Source organism: Falco peregrinus, chromosome W, assembly GCF_023634155.1.
Source record: "Falco peregrinus isolate bFalPer1 chromosome W, bFalPer1.pri, whole genome shotgun sequence".
NCBI lineage: Eukaryota > Metazoa > Chordata > Aves > Falconiformes > Falconidae > Falco > Falco peregrinus.
This window is the reverse complement of record NC_073743.1, coordinates 20,934,844-20,955,950: the sequence shown is the minus strand read 5'-3', so window position 1 is coordinate 20,955,950 and position 21,107 is coordinate 20,934,844.

The following is a 21,107-nucleotide window of genomic DNA, read 5'->3' as shown; positions in this document are numbered from 1 at the left end:
CTGGAACGACTGAGGAAAGCCCTTCAGCTGTACTCTGGGGTAAATCCAGACGACCCTTTAGGGTAAGCGCTCCTAAAAACTCAGTTTGTGGCAAATAGGAGAGTCAGGGGCTCTATATCTTAGGGGACCGGAGTCATCATGAGCCCTTGATAAAATTAAAAATAGGTCCCCACAAACAAGAGTTCACCTTTTTAGTAGACACTGGGGCTGAGAAATCAACTATTAAGCAAATACCTGAGGGATGTAAAGTTTCCCCTGAAAAAGTACAAGTAATTGGGGCAAAAGGAGAACCCTTTAAAGTAAGCAAAATCAAAAATGTGGTATTCGAAACTGAAAATAAATTTGGAATGGGTGAACTCTTGCTCGTCCCTGAAGCAGAATTTAATCTGTTAGGACGAGATTTAATTGTTGAATTGCAATTAGAAATTAAAATAAAAAATCAAGAGCTAACAGTGATATGGAGAAATAGTGTGAAATGGCGACTATGGACATCGATTGTGATTGCATATGTCTGCTCAAGGAATGTGGGTATGGTGACTGGTCATGGGTGCGATGTCTGGTCACATAGGCACACAGCTCTGAGGAGACAACTACAGTTTTGAGGAGACGCCGGCCCTTCTTCCTCTAACAAAGGGGCTATTTAAAAGAGAATGAGAAAAGGATGAGAGATATTCCAATGCTATCTAGAGGGAGGGAGTGCTAAGTCTCCTTGCTGGAGAAGATCGGATGGTCACAAGGACATGAATCACCTACAAACCTGCAAGACCACCACATTCCAGGCAAAGGACTGATAAGCTAATTAACATACGAAGCGGGGTTTAGGTAATGAATATGTATAGGCGTTAATTGAATATTCATTTGTTTTATTGTATAAATGTGAGATGGTTCGTCACTTCGGGCATGCACGCTTGTGGAGGAGCAATCCCCCGTGCATCTGCGCGCAATAAACATACCTACTTTATAACTTTCGAGTTATAGAGTCTAATTCCGCACGTCAGTTTGGCGAGCCAGCCAGGAGGATTTCTGCTCGGCTGAGGGACCAGCTGCGGAGCGGACGCTCCTAGGCGCGCCCCGGGAGATTTCCTCGGAGGAGCCTCCTCTTCTCAGCTGTTCACCCGGGAGCAGAAGAGAAACCCCTGGATCCACGGATAAAACGGTATGTTTAGAAATGGGGCGGCTGGTGAGACGCACGGAGACGTCCGGCGCGCATCATAGTCCCCAGGAGGAAAGGTACCTTGGGAGGGGGTTTGCTGACCAAGGGGTGGCCGCTAGCGATCTTGAGGGCAGATCGAGCAAACCCGAGGTTACTGCCATTCCTAAAAGCCCGGAGGCCTCGTGACGGAAAGCGGGGGGCGGGACGGAATAAGGCGGAATCTCACAGGAACAAGAGGGACCTCACAGCAAAAGTAAAAGGGAAACTTTTGCGTAGGAAAAAGAGGAAGCTAAAAACTTCCTTTAGGTTGTCTTAAGAATTGGGGAGTTCCTGGAATGTAACAACTGAAATAGCGCTCTGTGTCTTGTTTGTTCTATGTGTTGTCTTGTTATATGTTCAAAACTCGGAGTTATGAAATGTATGTTGAAAAATATTAACATTCTGGTAATTCGTGGCAAATAGCGGAAAACTTAACACTCTGCTTAAGACCAGGAAAAATTGGTTTTTGTTTGTTGTTTGGTTTTTTTTTTTGGCAATTGTTCATTGAAATGCATACTTTGTGAACTGTTAGTGTTCCTAAGAGTTTGTACATAAGTGCACAGTACCGTATAACATACTGCTTGTGTGACTGCGGGCTGCCCGGAGAGTGTGAATGGTGTGATTGAGATGCGCATTTTGATTTTCCGTGTATAGCTTAATTATTTTGACTGAGTGTGAGTGCAAGAGTGCTTGAGACAGGCGTTTGAGTGCAAAACGAGTAAGAAGCTCTATCCGCGTTTCTGACCTTGGGTGGCTAAGGCGGCCGGAAAAAAAAAAAAGAAAAACCAAAGTAATTAAAATTGCAAAATGGGAAATGGAAGAAGTAAGCCCTGTGAAAAATCGCCCTTGGGCTGTATATTAAAACATTGGAGTGATATTTTAGGACATGGTGGTACCGAAAATAGAAGGAAATTGGTTAAATATTGTAATCAGTGGTGGCCTTTGTATAAATTGGAGAGTGATGCGAAATGGCCTCAGGAGGGAGGAACGTTAGATTATAACACTCTCCTGCAATTAATGTTGTTACTGAGGACAGAGGGAAAATGGGATGAAGTATCATATGCAGACATGTTCTTTGTCCTCCAGGACAAACCTGAGTGGCAAAAGGACTGTGGATTAGTACCCCCTCGGGATCCTATGGTACTAGCACTAGAAAGAGTGCGGGATTAACATCACCTGATCTTTGATTGTGGCTCTAGAAAAGGATAGGAAAAACCTGAGACCTAAACTAGAAAGATATTCTTATTGAAATTTTTGTGTTAAAAAGTTCAGGTTGCGGTTCCTTCTGTGGAGCAACCAGAATGAAACACGTTGTAAGATATAAAAACTTGTACTGATGCATGTAAAACCTGAGGCGTGTGTGTGTGTGTGTGTAAGTGTTGGGGTGAGTTTGTACAAACCCCCGTACCCCCTCGAAGGTGCGACTGAATCATGCTGGGATGCATGGCAGGATGTTTTCTGTTTGCCTGCGAAGGCCTGATATGTAATAACACAGACTTAAAGCAACAAGTAGCAGATTTGCATTCAGGGTAAGAAAGAGTTAAAACAGAAGTGCTGCTGCAGAGGCAGGCTTGTGTAACCTGCAGAGCAGGAAGAGCATCTCCTGCCCCGAACCCTTCTGCTGTGGAGGAGGAGGGGGTTGCTGTTGCTGACAATTGAGCAGAAGGACCTGACAATGTCACCCCAATTGCTGCAGCATTTGCAGTACAACAGGACCGGTAACGGCCCCTTTAGGGCAGGCAATGGGTATGAGGTGGAATTTTAGTGAATACAAAACCAACTTATTTGGTGTTAAACTTCAGTAAAAAAAAAAAAAAAATTGTTACAGTTGTGGGAGCTGCTGGCCACCAGGAAAACATCCTGAAACCTTTAAAGTACAAAGTAAAAAAACCAAAACAAATAAGAATGCCAAATTCACTAAAATCTTTGTTGGCATGAGATTTATTAGAACATCTAGACGTTTAAAGAAGGGGAAATGAAATTAAAAGTTAAATACGATCAAGTAATTGAAATATTCAGCTTATCTTTAATTCAACAGAACAGAGGAAAAGAGGACCTCCCTGAAGTAAAAGAAATTTTTAACCAGGTGTATCTGAAAATAAATTCCAGGAAAGGTGAAAAATGCTTTACCTGTTACAGTAAAAATGATAAGGGGGAGGCTTGCCCAGTTCCGATAAAACCAATATCCCTTGGTCAGCAAGGCTGTGGGGATATTGGCAGAAAAAGTGAAGTGAAATAAAATACACTCTGTAGTAGTTCTACTAATGTAAATCTGTGTGTTTTGCCATGACAGTGACTTGTTATGGGATGTGCAGATGAAACTGCATTGACAATGAAGTACAAGGAATAAGGTTGGTCAGGTGCCTCCTACCATAGTCAAGGGCAAGACTGGGTTGGCCTCTGTGTTTGCCACCAAGAAGAATCTTGAGCTCCGCTGCTGGCTGCAACCCAGTAGGCGTTGAGCGGTGGGAACATATGCCATGCCAGACCTCGGTGTGAGGAATGGCCCCCTCTGTTATAAGAGGGTCATCCAGGAAGGAAGAACATAAGGTGGCCCATAGAGGCACTGATTTGGAAATTGGAAACTGCCTGGCCGACCATGAGGCCAGACGAGTAACAGAGGAGGTAGGAAAGGAGGAATTATCCTTAATACCAGACGATAAAATCCAAACTGTAAGTACAGATCAAGAGCCAAACTATTCTAAAGAAAACTTAAAGGTAATTCAGGACATGAATTATAAAATAAAATTAAGTAAGTGGACTTATTTAAGGGATGATTGTATAGTGGTACCATCCAATTTAATATGGACCACAGCCCTATTATTAATAAGACACATTGGGGAGCTGATACTTTATATAAAAGTCTAAATCAGAAATTGATAGGGCGGAACTTGTATACTGTAATAAAACAGGTGACTCAGCAATGTGAAATGTGTCTACGCAATAATCCCAATACAGCAAATAAAATAAAACTAGGGAACATTAGCAGAGGGAATGTTCTAGGGCAACATTGGCAGATCGATTTCTCGGAACTTCCTAGAAAAGGGGGGTATCGATATTTGTTGGTACTAGCAGATACCTTTTCAGGTTGGCCAGAAGCCTTCCCGTGCAGAACTGCTAAAGCCCGGGAAGTGACCAAAATACTACTCCAAGAGATAATACCTAGGTTTGGAGTCCCAGCAGTAATGTCCTTGGATAGAGGACCACATTTTGTGTCCAGAATAGTACAACAGATCAGCCACCATCTAGGAATAGATTGGCAATTACATACCCCATACTGACCACAATCGAGTGGCCAGGTGGAAAAGATGAATCATCTAATCAAACAACAGATTGTCAAGTTAGGCCAAGAAACAAATCTAACTTGGCCCCAGTCTTTGCCATTAGCTCTTACACGAATTCGAACTAGACCAGAGCAAAAGAGGGGCTTAGCCCATTTGAAATTTTATATGGACGACCCTATGGGGTACAAAAGGGGATGTCTTCACAGATTGGTGAAGAAACAATGACTTCCTATATGGTGGCACTAAACAAACAATTAATAAGAATTGAGAAGCATGTGATGGGAACACGCAGTAGGGGTCTGGATGGACCTGTTCACGATATACAACCAGGGGACTATGTATACGTTAAGTGTTTTGCAGATAAAACCCTGGAACCACAGTGGACCGGACCTTTTCAAGTCCTGCTCACCACCTACACTGCAATCAAGGTTGAGGGACAGAATTCTTGGATTCACCATACCCGGATTAAGAAAGCCCCTGCAACTTCGTGGAAAGTAACCCCAGATAAAAAAGAACTGAAACTCAAATTTACTCGGACAAATGGGAACAATGTGGGTGGCAATTAAAGCTGCAAAGTGGGAAGCCTATGTAAACAGGCAGAAAGCCTGAAGCAGCCGTTCTCCTGAAGAATTCCCTTGCTGCCGAGAAGATGGTACACCCCGTGGCTCGAAGCAACCGAGTCGACGGGCAAGGCAGAGGAGGAACAAACTGTGGAGAAAAGAACCAGAACAATGGGACACTAAAGCAACAATGGCCGAACTTCCCCAGGACTGGAGTAGTCCAGGACACCATGTCTGAACTCCAGAAAAGGTTAGATCAACGTAAGAAAGATCGTGAGGCGGGCAGGTCATGGTATGAAAACTGGTTTAATATCTCACCTTGGCTAACCACTTTGTTGTCTGCTTTAGCAGGACCACTTATTATGTTGATTCTGGGACTTATATTTGGGCCTTGTATATTACGCTACACTTTATTAGAGAACGTTGGACATAGCTAAATTGCTTATTTTAACTACGAGGTCTAGGGCAAAATATAAGAGTGTATCTATTAATGAGGATGAAGATTGTTGCGAATGCGTTATGCCACGTGAGAACTATGCCTATTGTAATTGTGAGGTTATTGCCTTGTGAGTGTTATGATAAATGTTGGGATTGTGGAAAAAGGTTTGTTCGCAGTGCCGAGAATGAAAGCAGCGTCTAATAAACAATAAAAGGATAAAAAGAAAAAAAGGGGGGATTGTAAGAAACTATGGAATAGGGTATTGTTTATTAAGATTTATGTTAAGCCCAATGTAAAGATTAGGCAACAAAAGATAAGATAACCGCCAGGTGTCCAGGATGCCGCTTGTGAAAGATAAGATAACCGCCAGGTGTCCAGGATGCCGCTTGTGCATATGAATGAAGGGTCAACACCTCCACTACTTCATGAACACGAAAGTAAAAAAAAAGGTATAAAAAGGGACTGTTTGAACTGCTCAGGACGGCAGTTGGCGGAGCGCAGACTCCCCTGTCGTCCAGCGCTGTTTTTGCTCATATTCTACTTGCTATAATTAATAAAAATTTTAATTGGATTGTGATCTATTGTGGTCTCAATTTATAACAGCCAGTTATCAGGCTCTTGCTTGTAGGCAAGAGAGAGGGTACAAAAAAACACAAATGGTTTAAAGCCACTATTGATCATTTTAAGAATCTAAACGTTCCTCATATAAAATCTGTTTTGATCAAAATATCTTTGTTTGAGTTGGGGCTTACTGATAACAAGTTGGGCAAGACTGGCCACTGGCTCAGTCCCAGACTCTTTTGTTCTATATTGTTTGTTGTGGTGCCCTTCCCATATGGTGGATCCACAACCGCTCAGGTTCACTTACTTGCCACCCACATTGTTCCCATTTGTCCGAGTAAATTTGAGTTTCAGTTCTTTTTTACCTGGGGTTACTTTCCACGAAGCGGCAGGGGCTTTCTTAATCAGGGTATGGTGAATCCAAGAATTCTGTCCCTCAACCTTGATTGCAGTGTAGGTGGTGAGCAGGACTTGAAAAGGTCCGGTCCACTGTGGTTCCAGGGTTTTATCTGTAAAACACTTAACGTATACATAGTCCCCTGGTTGTATATCGTGAACAGGTCCATCCAGACCCCTACTACATGTTCCCATCACATGCTTTTCAATTCTTATTAATTGTTTGTTTAGTGCCACCATATAGGAAGTCATTGTTTCTTCACCAATCTGTGAAGACGTCCCCTTTTGTACCCCATAGGGTCATCCATATAAAATTTCAAATGGGCTAAGCCCCTCTTTTGCTCTTGGTCTAGTTTGAATTCATGTAAGAGCTAATGGCAAAGACTGGGGCCAAGTTAGATTTGTTTCTTGACCTATCTTGACAATCTGTTGTTTGATTAGATGATTCATCTTTTCCACCTGGCCACGCGATTGTGGTCGGTATGGGGTATGTAATTGCCAATCTATTTCTAGACGGTGGCTGATCTGTTGCACTATTCTGGACACAAAATGTGGTCCTCTATCCGAGGACATTACCGCTGGGACTCCAAACCTAGGTATTATCTCTTGGAGTAGTATTTTGGTCACTTCCCGGGCTTTAGCAGTTCCGCACGGGAAGGCTTCTGGCCAACCTGAAAAGGTATCTGCTAGTACCAATAAATGTCGATACCCCCCTTTTCTAGGAAGTTCCGAGAAATCGATCTGCTAATGTTGCCCTGGAACATTTCCTCTACTAATGTTCCCTAGTTTTATTTTATTTGCTGTATTGGGATTATTGCGTAGACACATTTCACATTGCTGAGTCACCTGTTTTATTACAGTATACAAGTTCCGCCCTATCAATTTCTGATTTAGACTTTTATATAAAGTATCAGCTCCCCAATGTGTCTTATTAATAATAGGGCTGTGATCCATATTAAATTGGATGGTACCACTATACGACCATCCCTTAAATAAGTCCACTTATTTATTTTTATTTTATCATTCATGTCCTGAATTACCTTTAAGTTTTCTTTAGAATAATTTGGCTCCTGATCTGTACTTACAGTTTGGATTTTATCATCTGGTATTAAGGATAATTCCTCCTTTCCTACCTCCTCTGCTACTTGTCTGGCCTCATAGTCGGCCAGGCGGTTTCCAATTTCCAAATTAGTGCCTCAGTGGGTCATCTTATGTTCTTCCTTCCTGGATGACCCTCTTATAACAGAGGGGGCCATTCCTCACACCGAGGTCTGGCATGGCATATGTTCCCACCGCTCAACGCCTACTGGGTTGCAGCCAACAGCGCAGCTCAAGATTCTTCTTGGTGGCAAACACAGAGGCCAACCCAGTCTTTCCCTTGACTATGGTAGGAGGCACCTGACCAACCTTATTCCTTGTACTTCATTGTCAATGCAGAGTTTCATCTGCACATCCCATAACAAGTCACTGTCATGGCAAAACACACAGATTTACATTAGTAGAACTACTACAGAGTGTATTTTATTTTAGTTTTCATGCCAATATCCCCCACAGCCTTGCTGACCAAGGGATATTGTTTTTATCGGAACTGGGCAAGCCTCCCCCTTATCATTTTTACTGTAACAGGTAAAGCATTTTTCACCTTTCCTGGAATTTATTTTCAGATACACCTGGTTAAAAATTTCTTTTACTTCAGGGAGGTCCTCTTTTCCTCTGTTCTGTTGAATTAAAGATAAGCTGAATATTTCAATTACTTGATCATTTTTAACTTTTAGTTTCATTTCCCCTTCTTTAAACGTCTAGATGTTCTAATAAATCTCATCCCAACAAAGATTTTGGTGAATTTGGCATTATTTGTTTTCTTAGTTTGTACTTTAAAGGTTTCAGGATGTTTTCCTGGTGGCCAGCAGCTCCCACAACTGTAACAATTTTTTTTTTTTTTTACTGAGGTTTAACACCAAATAAGTTGGTTTTGTATTCACTAAAATTCCACCTCATACCCATTGCCTGCCCTAAAGGGGCCGTTACCGGTCCTGTTGTACTGCAAATGCTGCAGCAATTGGGGTAACATTTCAGGTCCTTCTGCTCAATTGTCAGCAATAGCAACCCCCTCCTCCTCCACAGCAGAAGGGTTCGGGGCAGGAGATGCTCTTCCTGCTCTGCAGGTTACACAAGCCTGCCTCTGCAACAGCACTTCTGTTTTGACTCTTTCTTACCCTGAATGCAAATCTGCTACTTGTTGCTTTAAGTCTGCCTGCAAAGGCATGATATGTAAGAACACAAACAGCAAACACCCTGCCATGCGTCCAGCAGGACTCGGCCGCACCTTCGAGGGGCTACGGGGGTTTGTACAAACTCACCCCAATACTTTAACACTTTCACAGTGTCTTTGACTCTCCACACCCCGCTTTAGGTCTTACGTACATTAGTACAAGTTTTTATCTTACAACGTGTTTCATTCTGGTTGCTCCACAGAAGGAACCGCAACCTGAGCTTTTTAACACAAAAATTTCAACAACATCTTTCTAGCTTAGGTCTCAGGTTTTTTTCCTATCCTTTTCCAGAGCCATAATCAAAGATCAGGTGATGTTAATCCCGCACTCTTTCTAGTGCTAGTACCATAGGATCCCGAGGGGGTACTAAACCACAGTCCTTTTGCCACTCAGGTTTGTCCCGGAGGATGAAGAACATGTCTGCATACGATACTTCGTCCCAGTTTCCTGCTCTTCTGAGAAATAACATTAATTGCAGGAGAGTGTTATAATCTAACGTTCCTCCCTCCTGAGGCCATTTCGCATCACTCCCCAATTTATACAAAGGCCACCACTGATTACAATATTTAACCAATTTCCTTCTATTTTCGGTACCACCCTGTCCTACGATATCCCTCCAATGTTTTAATATACAGCCCAAGGGCGATTTTTCACAGGGCTTACTTCTTCCATTTCCCATTTTGCAATTTTAATTACTTTGTTTTTCTCCGGCCGCCTTAGCCACCCAAGGTCGGAAACGCGAATAGAGCTCCTTACTCGCTTTGCACTCAAACGCGCGTCTCAAGCACTCTTGCACTCACACTCAGTCAAAATAATTAAGCTATACACGGAAAATCAAAATGCGCATCTCAATCACACCATTCACACTCTCCGGGCAGCCCGCAGTCACACAAGCAGTATGTTATACGGTACCGTGCACTTATGTACAATTTTTAAGAACACTAACAGTTCACAAAGTATGCATTTCAATGAACAATTGCCAAAAAACAAACAACAAACAAAAAAACAATTTTTCCTGGTCTTAAGCAGAGTGTTAAGTTTTCCGCTATTTGCCACGAATTACCAGTATATTATTATTTTTCAACATACATTTCATAACTCCAAGTTTTGAACATGTAACAAGACAACACATAGAACAAACAAGACACAGAGCGCTATTTCAGTTGTTACATTCTAGGAATTCCCCAATTCTTAAGACAACCTAAAGGAAGTTTTTAGCTTCCCCCCCCCCTTTTTTTTTTTTTCTTCTTTTCTTTTTTTTTTTTTTTTTCCCCGACGCAAAAGTTTCCCTTTTACTTTTGCTATGAGGTCCCTCTTGTTACTGTGAGATTCCGCCTTTTTCCGTCCCGCCCCCTGCTTTCCATCACGAGGTCTCCGGGCTTTTAGGAACGGCAGTAACCTCGGGTTTGCTCCATCTGCCCTCAAGATCGCTAGCGGCCACCCCTTGGTCAGCAAACCCCCTCCCAAGGTACCTTTCCTCCTGGGGACTACGCTGCGCGCCGGGCATCTCCGTGCATCTCACCAGCCGCCCCGTTTCTAAACATACCGTTTTATCCGTGGATCCAGGGGTTTTTCCTCTGCTCCCGGGTGAACAGCTGAGAACAGGAGGCTCCTCCGGGGAAATATCCCGGGGCGCGCCTAGGAGTGTCCGCTCCGCAGCTGGTCCCTCAGCCGAGCAGAAATTCTCCTGGCTGGCTCGCCAAAATGACATACGGAATTAGACTCTATAACTCGAAAGTTATAAAGTAGGTATGTTTATTGCGCGCAGATGCACGGGGGATTGCTCCTCCACAAGCGTGCATGCCCGAAGTGACGAACCATCTCACATTTATACAATAAAACAAATGAATATTCAATTAACGCCTATACATATTCATTACCTAAACCCCGCTTCGTATGTTAATTAGCTTATCAGTCCTTTGCCTGGAATGTGGTGGTCTTGCAGGTTTGTAGGTGATTCATGTCCTTGTGACCATCCCTGACCATCCGATCTTCTCCAGCAAGGAGACTTAGCACTCCCTCCCTCTAGATAGCATTGGAATATCTCTCATCCTTTTCTCATTCTTTTTTAAATAGCCCCTTTGTTAGAGGAAGAAGGGCACGCGTCTCCCCGTCTCCCCTTTGTTAGAGGAAGAAGGGCAGGTGTCTCCTCAAAACTGTAGGCGTCTCCTCAAAGCTGTGTGCCTATGTGACCAGACACCGCACCCATGACCAGTCACCACATTCCTTGAGCAGACGTATACAATCACAATCGATGTCCATTGTCCCCATTTCACACTATTTCTCCATATCATAATAAGGCATCCTGGTACACGGGTACTTGTTTGTGGGCCTTTTGGACTGGAAAGTCTGCGAGCATTTGGTGCTCTTTTCAGAAAGATACCTCTGGGCACGTTTCCACCCTTGTTCTTGACATAGCCCTAGTTGCTTTGGGCTTTGATAGAATGAAAGTTGATAAAATACGTCAAAGAAATAGCTAATTTTACTGAATCACTTGCAACTGTCATTTCCAGAATCAATTAAAGCCCTAAGTAACCTTTAAGGTTAATATTCCCTAGTTTTGTACAAACTCTGATCTTCATAGCTTCTTTAAACAAATTATTTTTATAAATTTAAGCGGTCAGAACTTTAATTCAGGAATTTCAGAGACAGAAACGTTAATATCTCCAAACTCCCAGTCCACCTGGACTGGACTGGAACTGCCTATGCTATTCAGTTCTAGATTAGTAGGAGTAAAGCCTTTTTTTAAAAAAGACATGGGTCGTGAGCTTTCAGACAAAATGTTTGAGCAAAGATCTAAGTGACTGAATGTTAAAGCAAAGGCCTCAAATTAAAGACATAATCTTTATGAGAGTACTCAGGCTGTCACGAATCAAGCCCCATGTTCTAATGGAAAAAGACCTGCATGTCTCATTCATGCAATGTCTTAGAGCAAAAATAGCTAACAACTCTGGCAGCCGGAATGGCTGGTTCACTACATGATGTATTGGACATTGTGGTGTAAGTGAAGCTGGTATAACTTTAAACAACAACGAGGCCCCTGGAGGCCATCTGGAATCCAGGTGGTAAAGGACTGGGAAGCTGAAAGACACATTTCCTTCTAATCCTCTTCAGTCACCCTCTCTGAGGAAAGTATGATGTGCCAAGGTGGGTGTGATAACACGACTGAGGCCATCACCATAACCATGCCTACTCTGAGTGTCTCATTGGTCAAAACTGAGTCCAACCCTTTTTCAGGGATTCTGCAGCTGTTGAAGGCTGTTACCCGCATAGGATACTTTACAGTATACTTACAGTATACTAGATAGATCTTGATTTTTTTAATGTTATCATGGGTCTAAAAAATACACTTCAATTACTTATCTGTACTTATGCTTGTGTGCACCTATATTTCCCTTTCTTTAAATTTGACTGTAGACACTTTCAAAGTTACAGCTCAAAACCAAGTGAGAGGTGCACATTATAGAGACTCCAGCTGAGCCCTAGAAAAGATAATATTATTTTATACAAATAAAGAGAGAACTGGAGTTCACAGTGTGAGTTTTCTGCTATGAATATCACAAAGGCAGAGCAGATGTTTTTGTCAAATATGTAGGCTCTTGGAAAGTATGATCTCTTATTTTAAATGTGATCAAAATTCTTGATTTAATCTCAATTGTGCTTATGTAATTCAGGAACAATTCACTTGCAAATGATGTAGTACTGGTGTCATTTCATGTAAGACAGATCATTATCAGCTGCAATTTACTGCAAAGTCTCTTGTTTAAATGTGAGTATTTCAACAAGCATAATTTCTCTGAGTACAGGATGCTTTTTCTTGACCTTCTCATTCATTTTCCAGTGCATTGCAACTTTTTCAAATTAATTACTTTGGAGGAAAAATTTGTAATTGTTATTTTTCAATGCAAATACACTATTTTTTCCCAAATTTGAAAAAAACAACCCCAAAATTGTCAGAGCTTTGTTATAAAAATAATCTTATGTTATATTTTCATATCCAAGAAGGACTCAAGTCACATAATTTGATCCAGGTGTGGGTCTAAAACATCCTCAGTCCAGACTCAGGAAACGCTAACATTTAAGATTGTTTCCACAGTGTTTACTTGGCCAAATTATACATGTGTTATTTTCTATTACTAGTTTCCTTATTAAATGGAAACCTTAATATATCATTTTGTTATTTATGGTCTACCATAAAAACTATAGGATATACAATGTGAAGAGTTAAAACTGAGGAACTTAAAGCTTAGTATTTTGGCTTTCCTGACTATTGAGTGCACATTGGTTTATTTGTATTGGCTTGCATAAATTTACTTGCTTTATGGAAATTGTAAGAGCTGCAAGGCTACTTTTGGCTCCCCTAAAGCTGTTAACTCCTTGTTCTTTAGAAGTGATTTCATGTGTGTTTATGGCACATCCCAGATTTGAATTCTGACCAAATGGTTAAGTTAAAATAACAGTGATTATTCTAATTTACTAGTATGGAACCTATTATCAGGACCAGGGGAAAGCTGTTATTCAGTTTAAGCCATTGCTTGTTTTAAATCTCTGTCTTGATGTTGTAATAGATGGGAAAGGACTTTTGCATGCAATCCTGTTCCTGCTACGTGTATTGTTCCACACTGAATTTAGACACGGAGGTTTTAGGGCAAGGGCCCCAGCGAAGCAATGCTGTGTGCTCCCTCTGCTGGCAACCACGCTCAGCTTGTGTTTCACTTGGTGAGCAGCTAGGTCAGGATTCCCCATGCTTCCTCCTGCTTTGCTCTAACTTTTCCTCTTGCACGGGCACTGGCTCTCATCCCAGCCCCGCCGAGGTCGATCGGGCAGAAGAGAGAAAGGGAGAGCAAGAGGAAGGGAGAAGGAAGGAAAGGAGAAAGAAAAGGAAGAGGAAGGGGAAGAGGATGAAAGGGAGGGAAGAAGTCTCTAATCCTGTTTCTTTCCTCATTACTTTCCTTGTTTTCTCTCCTTCACTTGGGGAGATATAAAAGAGATCAACCTTTCCTATCTGTATCCATCAACATTTGTTCTTTTCTCTTCTGGCTCACCTTGTTGTTGACAACCCTTAACTCCTTTCTTATGCATCTAGCTGCCATTTCTCTCTGTGGGGTTAATTGCTAAACTGATATTAAAATTAGTAAGATGTATCCACAGCAGAATGTGGACCACAGAGAAAAAAAAAAAAAAAAAAAAAAGGCAGCTAGCAGGAATTAAATCAAAAGCTGTGAAAAACAGACATATAGTACTATTACAATGCTTCTTATGTTATACACTGATTTATGTTGTTTTTCTGGTTTTATGTTCTGTCCAATGTAATCCAAAACATATTGCTGACAGATACCTATTTTGCTGTTATTTTAAGCAGGTCTAAGATTTGTATCCTTTTACAGTTCACATAGATTTTATGCCAATACTGCAGGAATGGAAAAGAGATCTTGTGAAGGACAGCTCTATAGTGAACTTTCCTAGAAACTTTTCTTTTTTTCTAGAACTCTTCTAACCTACATACCTTACAGGTATGCCTGGAAATCAACATAGTGAACCTGTCATGTACCTGATTCTTAAGCTAGTCTATACAAAAAAAAGAAAAGTTAGGAGGAATCAACCAGAGCTAATGTAGAAAATACAAATGGATTTACCTATTAGTTGTGACCTCTTACAGAAGTAAAGGAGATTTAATTCTTTGTGAATGGGATTAGCTTAAAATGAAACCACTGGGCCCCTGAATGTGACAGTCTAAAGGGAACAAGAGTTTAATGCACTTGTGCATTAAATTCATAATTTTAATTGATTTACCCTATATTTCTTAAGAGTCCTTGTTTAGACAAGCCCTTTATGATGTTTAGTGCATACATTAATAATACAAACCATCCTTAACTTTTGTGTGGCTTCTGAATTATAAATTAAACTATAACTAGTGTTACATTGGAAAGGCTGCAATGAGGTCTGCCCGGAGCCTTTTCTTCTCCAGGTTGAACAACCCCAACTCTTTCAGCCTTTCCTCATAGGAGAGGTGTTCCATCCCTCTGATTATTTTTGTGGCCCTCCTCTGGACCTGCTTTATGTAAGCAGGCAAGAATATGCATGCAGCTATGTTTGTTTTCACAGCTTACTGTATTTTTGTCTGAACAAAATTTCACCTTTTGTGCAGACAGGCAATCTTGTAAAAGCTGGCTGTATGAAACCGTATGCTTCTCTAAAAATAATAATGGAACAATTCTCAGCATTGTTTTTCTCTTGCCCTTCAAAAATAACCGGTTAAATTTAGCTGTGATTCTCTCTCCCCCCCTCCCCCCAGCTCTGAGTCCTGTTTTTCTTCCTGATTTATGACAATCCTACCTTTATGGTTTCCTTTTTCCTTCTGTCAAGGTGATCTGTTGAGGAATCCAATGTGGGTCTTTGAAAGAAAAAAAAGTGTTTCTAGACTTTCCATGACTAAACCACAGAAAAAAAAGACCACTGAAGAACTTAAACTGCACCATCAATGGAAAAAACCCCAAACCCAAGCCCAAACAAATTAACATCTGTCACTACAGCAAAGGGGATTGCATCAGGTAACACAGATTTGCATACTTAGAGCGGGATGAGAGATGAATGAAGCACTCTTTTACTTAGCATGGGGGACACCTGGTTCTTACTGCCAGAAAGTCTCCCACAAGGAAATTCATCTAGTTGCTATTTCTGGAATGCTAATATCTGTTCTCTACCTTGTTTCCACTCATTATTAGAGAATGGTGCTTTCTCTTGCTTCTCATGAATCTTTAGTCCCATTGTACAACAAACAATCAGAAGATAACCATCAAGGATCTTGAATCAAGCCATACATAGCATATTGCATAACACTTAAACAAGAAGTCCCTCAAGCAAAATAAATATATTGCATATGTTGCATTGTTTCCCTAATTGTATGTTATATTAAAACATGAATGTCCTATGATACATGCATGAAATACAAATGCATGTAGAGTGATATAGTACAATAAGGTAAGTTCAATTAAATGTAAATTCAGCCCATTCTATCACTGTGCATGTAAACTCAAGAAACAAATCAAGTAAAGACTACTTTTGCTGGCTTCAAACTGTATACTCTTAGCATCCAAGATGAAGAACACTTGTTAAAATAGAAGTGATACCCAGATGTTTACTGCTAAATGGCTGTTCAAAAGACAGTCTATCTTTAGCACAAGCCAACAGAGTTGAGAAGGCTGGATGGTTAGTTTTATCAATGTTTCCACAGAAAAATTATGAACTTTTAAGTATCTTATTACATTTAGTTCTCATCCTACCACTTGGTATTCTGGAAGAACCAAGCATGTGAAAAATAACAGCATTGTTTACCTTGATAACCAAAAGTACTGAGATAAAGGCTGACATCTGTCCTGGTTTCAGCTGGGATAGAGTTAATTTTCTGCTTAGTAGCTGGTGCAGTGCTGTGTTTTGCATTTGGTATGAGAACAATGTTGATAACACATTGATCTTTTTAGTTGTTGCTAGGTAATGTTTATACTAAATCAAGGACTTTTCAGTTTCTCAAGCCTTTCCAGTGAGAAGGCTGGAGGGGCACGTGAAAATGGGAGGGGACATAGCCAGGACAGGTGACCTGAACTAGCCAAAGAGGTATTCCATACCATGGGACGTCATGCTCTGTACATAAACTCGGGGGGAGTTGACCAGAGCCTGTTGATCGCTGCTCAGGGACTGGCTGGGCATCGGTCAGTGGGTGGTGAGCAATTGTATTGTGCATCTCTTGTATTCCTTTCTCCATTCCCTTTGGATTTTATTCCTCTCCCCTTCTCCCTCCTTTTCATTATAATTCTTACTACTATTATTATAGTTTTGCTTTTTCCCCTCCTAATTTATTTGAATTATTAAATTGTTCTTATCTCAACCCTCGAGTTTTATATTCTTTTCCTAATTCTCCTACCCATCCCTCTGGGGGTTGAGGGAGGGAGTGAGAAGCTGCATGGTACTTAGTTGCTGGCTGGGGTGAAACCACGACAGTCCTTTTTGGTGCCCAACATGGGGCAGAAAGGGTTGAGATAATGATAGGTCTGACTAGAGCGTGTTAAAACAAAATTTTTATAAGTATTCTTTCTATTGGTTAAATAGTCACTGGCCATAATGTTATTTTCTTTGTTCTCTGAGTTGCTGCTCATGATCTCAGGGTTGCGTTATGTACTTTACTTGCAGTATGTGTTCCCTGTGGTGCTGTTTATGGTCCATGTGGTCTGGGTTAAAGTTATCACTGTGTTGTACTTTATAGTACTGGTTTATGATATGATAAACTTGCCGGCCGTGAAACTAATCTGTTCTGTGTACTTGGCATTGCTGTCAACCCTGTTCTTCAGGCATACTCTGCCAGGGATTACTGATAATTGCACTTTTGGCTTTTCCTTTTTGGACAGCCGGTCATGCAATCTATCATCCCGCATCTTCCCCTTCTCCTCAAGTTCAATTTCAATTTTCTTTCAAAAAAGAAGCAGTTCAGGCTTTTGAAAAATTTGAGTATTCTTGGAATGTTGAAACCAGCATATTGGTGCCTTGGATTCTATTGCTGGGAATGCTGAATGTGGTTCAAATTGTGTTGCGTATTAAGCAACTAGCTGAGGCTATTCCGACCCCCGCAATAAGCAGTGCAGGCACTGAAATCCAACCGCTGCGACAAGCATTGCAGCCCTTCAAGCACCAACACAAGCACTGCAGCCATTCAAATCTCAGTGATAGGCATTGCGGCTATTCCAGCCACTAAAGCAAGCACCACAGCTACTCAAACTTTGGCAATAAGGACCATGGTACTCAGGATCCAGCAGGTAGCACTACAACTACTCCAGCCCCCACGACAAGTGATGCAGAGGACCAACCCATGCTGGTATTAGTCAGTCCTATACACAAGGAGAAGTGGACATGGAAAACAACTTGTTTAGTAAAGGAAGACAAAGAAGGGCCATCACAGCAACAGAAGGAAGAAGCAGAACAAGAGGTAACCACTTGATCCCTATACTTGAATGAGCTGCAGGATATGCAAAAAGATTTTGGCCGTCAGCCAGGTAAGCACATTGTCACCTGGTTGCTTCAGTCCTGGGACAATGGGGCTAATAGTTTGGAATTAGAGGGCAGGGAAGCCAAGCAGCTTTGATTACTTTCTAAAGAAGGGGGCATTGGCAAGACAATTGGAAAAGGGATGCAAGTCCTCAGTCTTTGGAGGCAACTCCTGTCAAGTATGAAGGAAAGGTATCCCTTCAAGAGGGATATTACATGTTGCCCAGGGAAGTGGACCACCATGGAGAGAGGTATCCAGCACTTGAGGGAATTAGCCATGAAAGAGATAATTTATTGTGACCAAGACAGTGCACAGTTACCCACAGATTCTGATGAAGTCCTGTGCATATGACCCACATGGCAGAAATTTTTATGGAGTGCACCATCATTATATGCCAACTCATTGGCAATAATGTGCTGGAAGACAATGTGCCACCAACAGTGGATGAAGTGATTCACCATATCCAGGACTACGAAGATAACATCTCTACCTCCCTCATCTCAGCTGTGGAGAGAATGGTCCAATGACTCAGCACCTGTATGGTCCCACATCTCAGCTATTAATAGCAAGCAACTTTCTGCTTGAGACAGAGAATATAGGAGGTACACACCACAGGATACCCTATGGTTTTACCTGTGGGACCATGGAGAGGGCATGAGGAGGTGGGATGGAAAACCTACCTTGCCCCTGGAGGCATATGTACTTGAATTGCAAGGAAAAACAATTGTGAATAGAGAGGGGTTCTTCCAGGAAGGCTGCTGCTCCGATATCTAGTGGACAGTTTCCCAGACAGAGTAGAAAATCTGATTCTACTCTCAATCCTGCAAAAAGTAGTTCTAATCCATTTTTACAAGACATAAGTGGGCACGACTGCGATTGCTTAACGCAACAGCTGGTCTGCACTGCTAGCTGCCATGGTAGAGAATCCTATGAACAGGGCTAGAGGGACCCTGCCTCCAGCCAGGAAGAGGAGAAGGACAACCGGGTTTATTGGACTGTGTGGATCCAGTGGTCTGGGCATGTCAGACCAAAGGGAGTAGAAGGCTCTAGTAGACACTGGTGCACAGTGTACCCTAACACCATCAAGCTTTACAGAGGCAGAACCCATCAGTATTTCTGGAGTGACAGGGGGATCGCAACAGCTAACTGTATTGGAGCCTGAAATAAGCCTGACTAGGAATGAGTGGCAAAGGTAGCCCATTGTGACTGGCCCAGAGGCTCCGTGCACCCTTGGCATAGACTGTCTCAGGAGAGGGTATTTCAAGGAACCAAAAGGGTGCTGATGGGCTTTCAGTATAGCTGCCTTGGAGACAGAGTAGACTAAGCAGCTGTCTACTGTGCCCGGTCTCTAGGAGGAACCTTCTGTTGTGGGGTTGCTGAAGGTCAAAATACAACAGGTGCTGATTGCTGTAGAGGAATTGTAGAAGAATGAAGGCAGGTTAATTAACATTGATAATATACAGCTGTGGGCTTGCTTCAGGGGTGGTGGGTTGGCTGACGTGGATAATGTGCAGCTGTGGCTGGTTCCTGCTAAAGTAGTTAAATAGCTCTAAGGACTTTATAAAGAGGAGCACTGCATGAAGCAAATACTAGATGAAGAGAGATTCAGAAGAAGTAGAAGGAGGTGAGAGCATGCACCCAGGATGTAGGAGAAACAATGAGAGGCCCTGGCAGAAGCAGGGGGCCCAGATGAGGTGAGGCTGGCTGGAAGAAGAGTCTGGAGAAGGAAGACTCTGGATGTAGCAGAGGTAAGAAGCAGGGTGGACTGGCCTGAAGAGGATGGGAAAAAAAAAAATAAAAAAACCATCATGGACAGTAGATGAGCTTTTGCAACCTTGTGGGGGATGATTGGTGGCTGTGCTGGGGCAAGGTGTGGGAACTACTTATTGAGGTTAATCTGTATGTGGTGGTAAAAGCCTTGTTGCAGCCAGGTAGTTAGGATAGTGCTGCAACAATTGCTACCACAACAGTGTATGGGTGGCAATACTGCCACAACCAAGACTCCCTGATTCCCATCCACAAGCTGATTTGCCAAGGAGTGATCAGCAGGACCCGTTTGCCCTTTCGTAGTCCCATATAGCCAGTGCAAAAGCGTCATGGAGAATGGAGACTAACAGTGGACTATCATGGCCTGAATGAAGTCACGCTGCCATTGAGTGCTGCTGTGCCAGACATGCTAGAACTCCAATATGAACTGGAATCAAAGGCAGCCAAGTGGTATGCCACTATTGATATTGCAAATGTGTTTTTCTCGATCCCTTTGGCTGTGGAGTGCAGACCACAGTTTGCCTTCACTTGGAGGGGTGTCCAATACACCTGGAATCAACTGCTCCAGGGGTGGAAACACAGCCCTACCATCTGCCATGGACTGATCCAGGCTGCCCTGGAAAAGGGTGAAGCTCCAAAACATCTGCAATACGTTGATGACATCATCGTATAGGGCATTACAGGAGAAGCAGCTTTTGAGAAAGGGAAGAAAATAGCCCAAATCCTTCTGAAAGCCAGTCTTGCCATATAAATAAGTAAGCTCAAAAAAAAACCTGCACAAGACATTCAGTTTGTGGGATTAAAATGGCAAGATGAATGTCATCAGATCCCAATGGATGTGATCAACAAAATAACAGCTATGTCTCCACCACCTAGTAAGAAAGAAACTCAGGCTTTCTTAGGTGTCGTTGGCTTTTGGAGAATGCACATTCCAAACTACAGTATGATTGTAAGCCCTCTTTATCAGGTTACCTGAAAGAATAATGATCTTAAATGGGGTCCTGAGCAACAACAAACCCTTGAACAAATTCAATGGGACACAATTCAAGCAGTAGCCCTTGGGCCAGTTTGGACTGGGCAAGATGTGAAGAATCAGTCAGCAGTATGCAGGCGAGCGGAGGTTATCTTTATTTGGCAGTGCTGGGTGCATGGTGGATCGCTCCACCAAAGTCTTGCACACCGAGGGGACTTTTCAGTTCCCCCTTCATACAGGTTACTCATACCTATTCATTACAATTCTGAGAATCCATTTACATATCTTATGCCTGCGCAATGTCCTTGAGGAGTTGTCTCTGCACAGACTCTATTCCTTAGCGGCCATGTTTAAAGTCTCCATCTTCGCCACGTTGCATGTACAACAGGAATCCAAGGCAAAATGTCCCTTCTAAAGATAACCAACCCAAGGACTTAGCAGTCTGTACATCCGTCATGTGGCAATAAGGGTCCTTGGACATTTTCTGTCTTTTAACTAAACATAGGTGCGTCATCCTTTAGGTAAGTGGTACAGCATTCCCTATTCATTCCCCCCTTTTTTAACAACTCTTGCAAATTCTTTTGCAACTACAAAAAAATCATTATGCCTTATGATCATTCTTTGA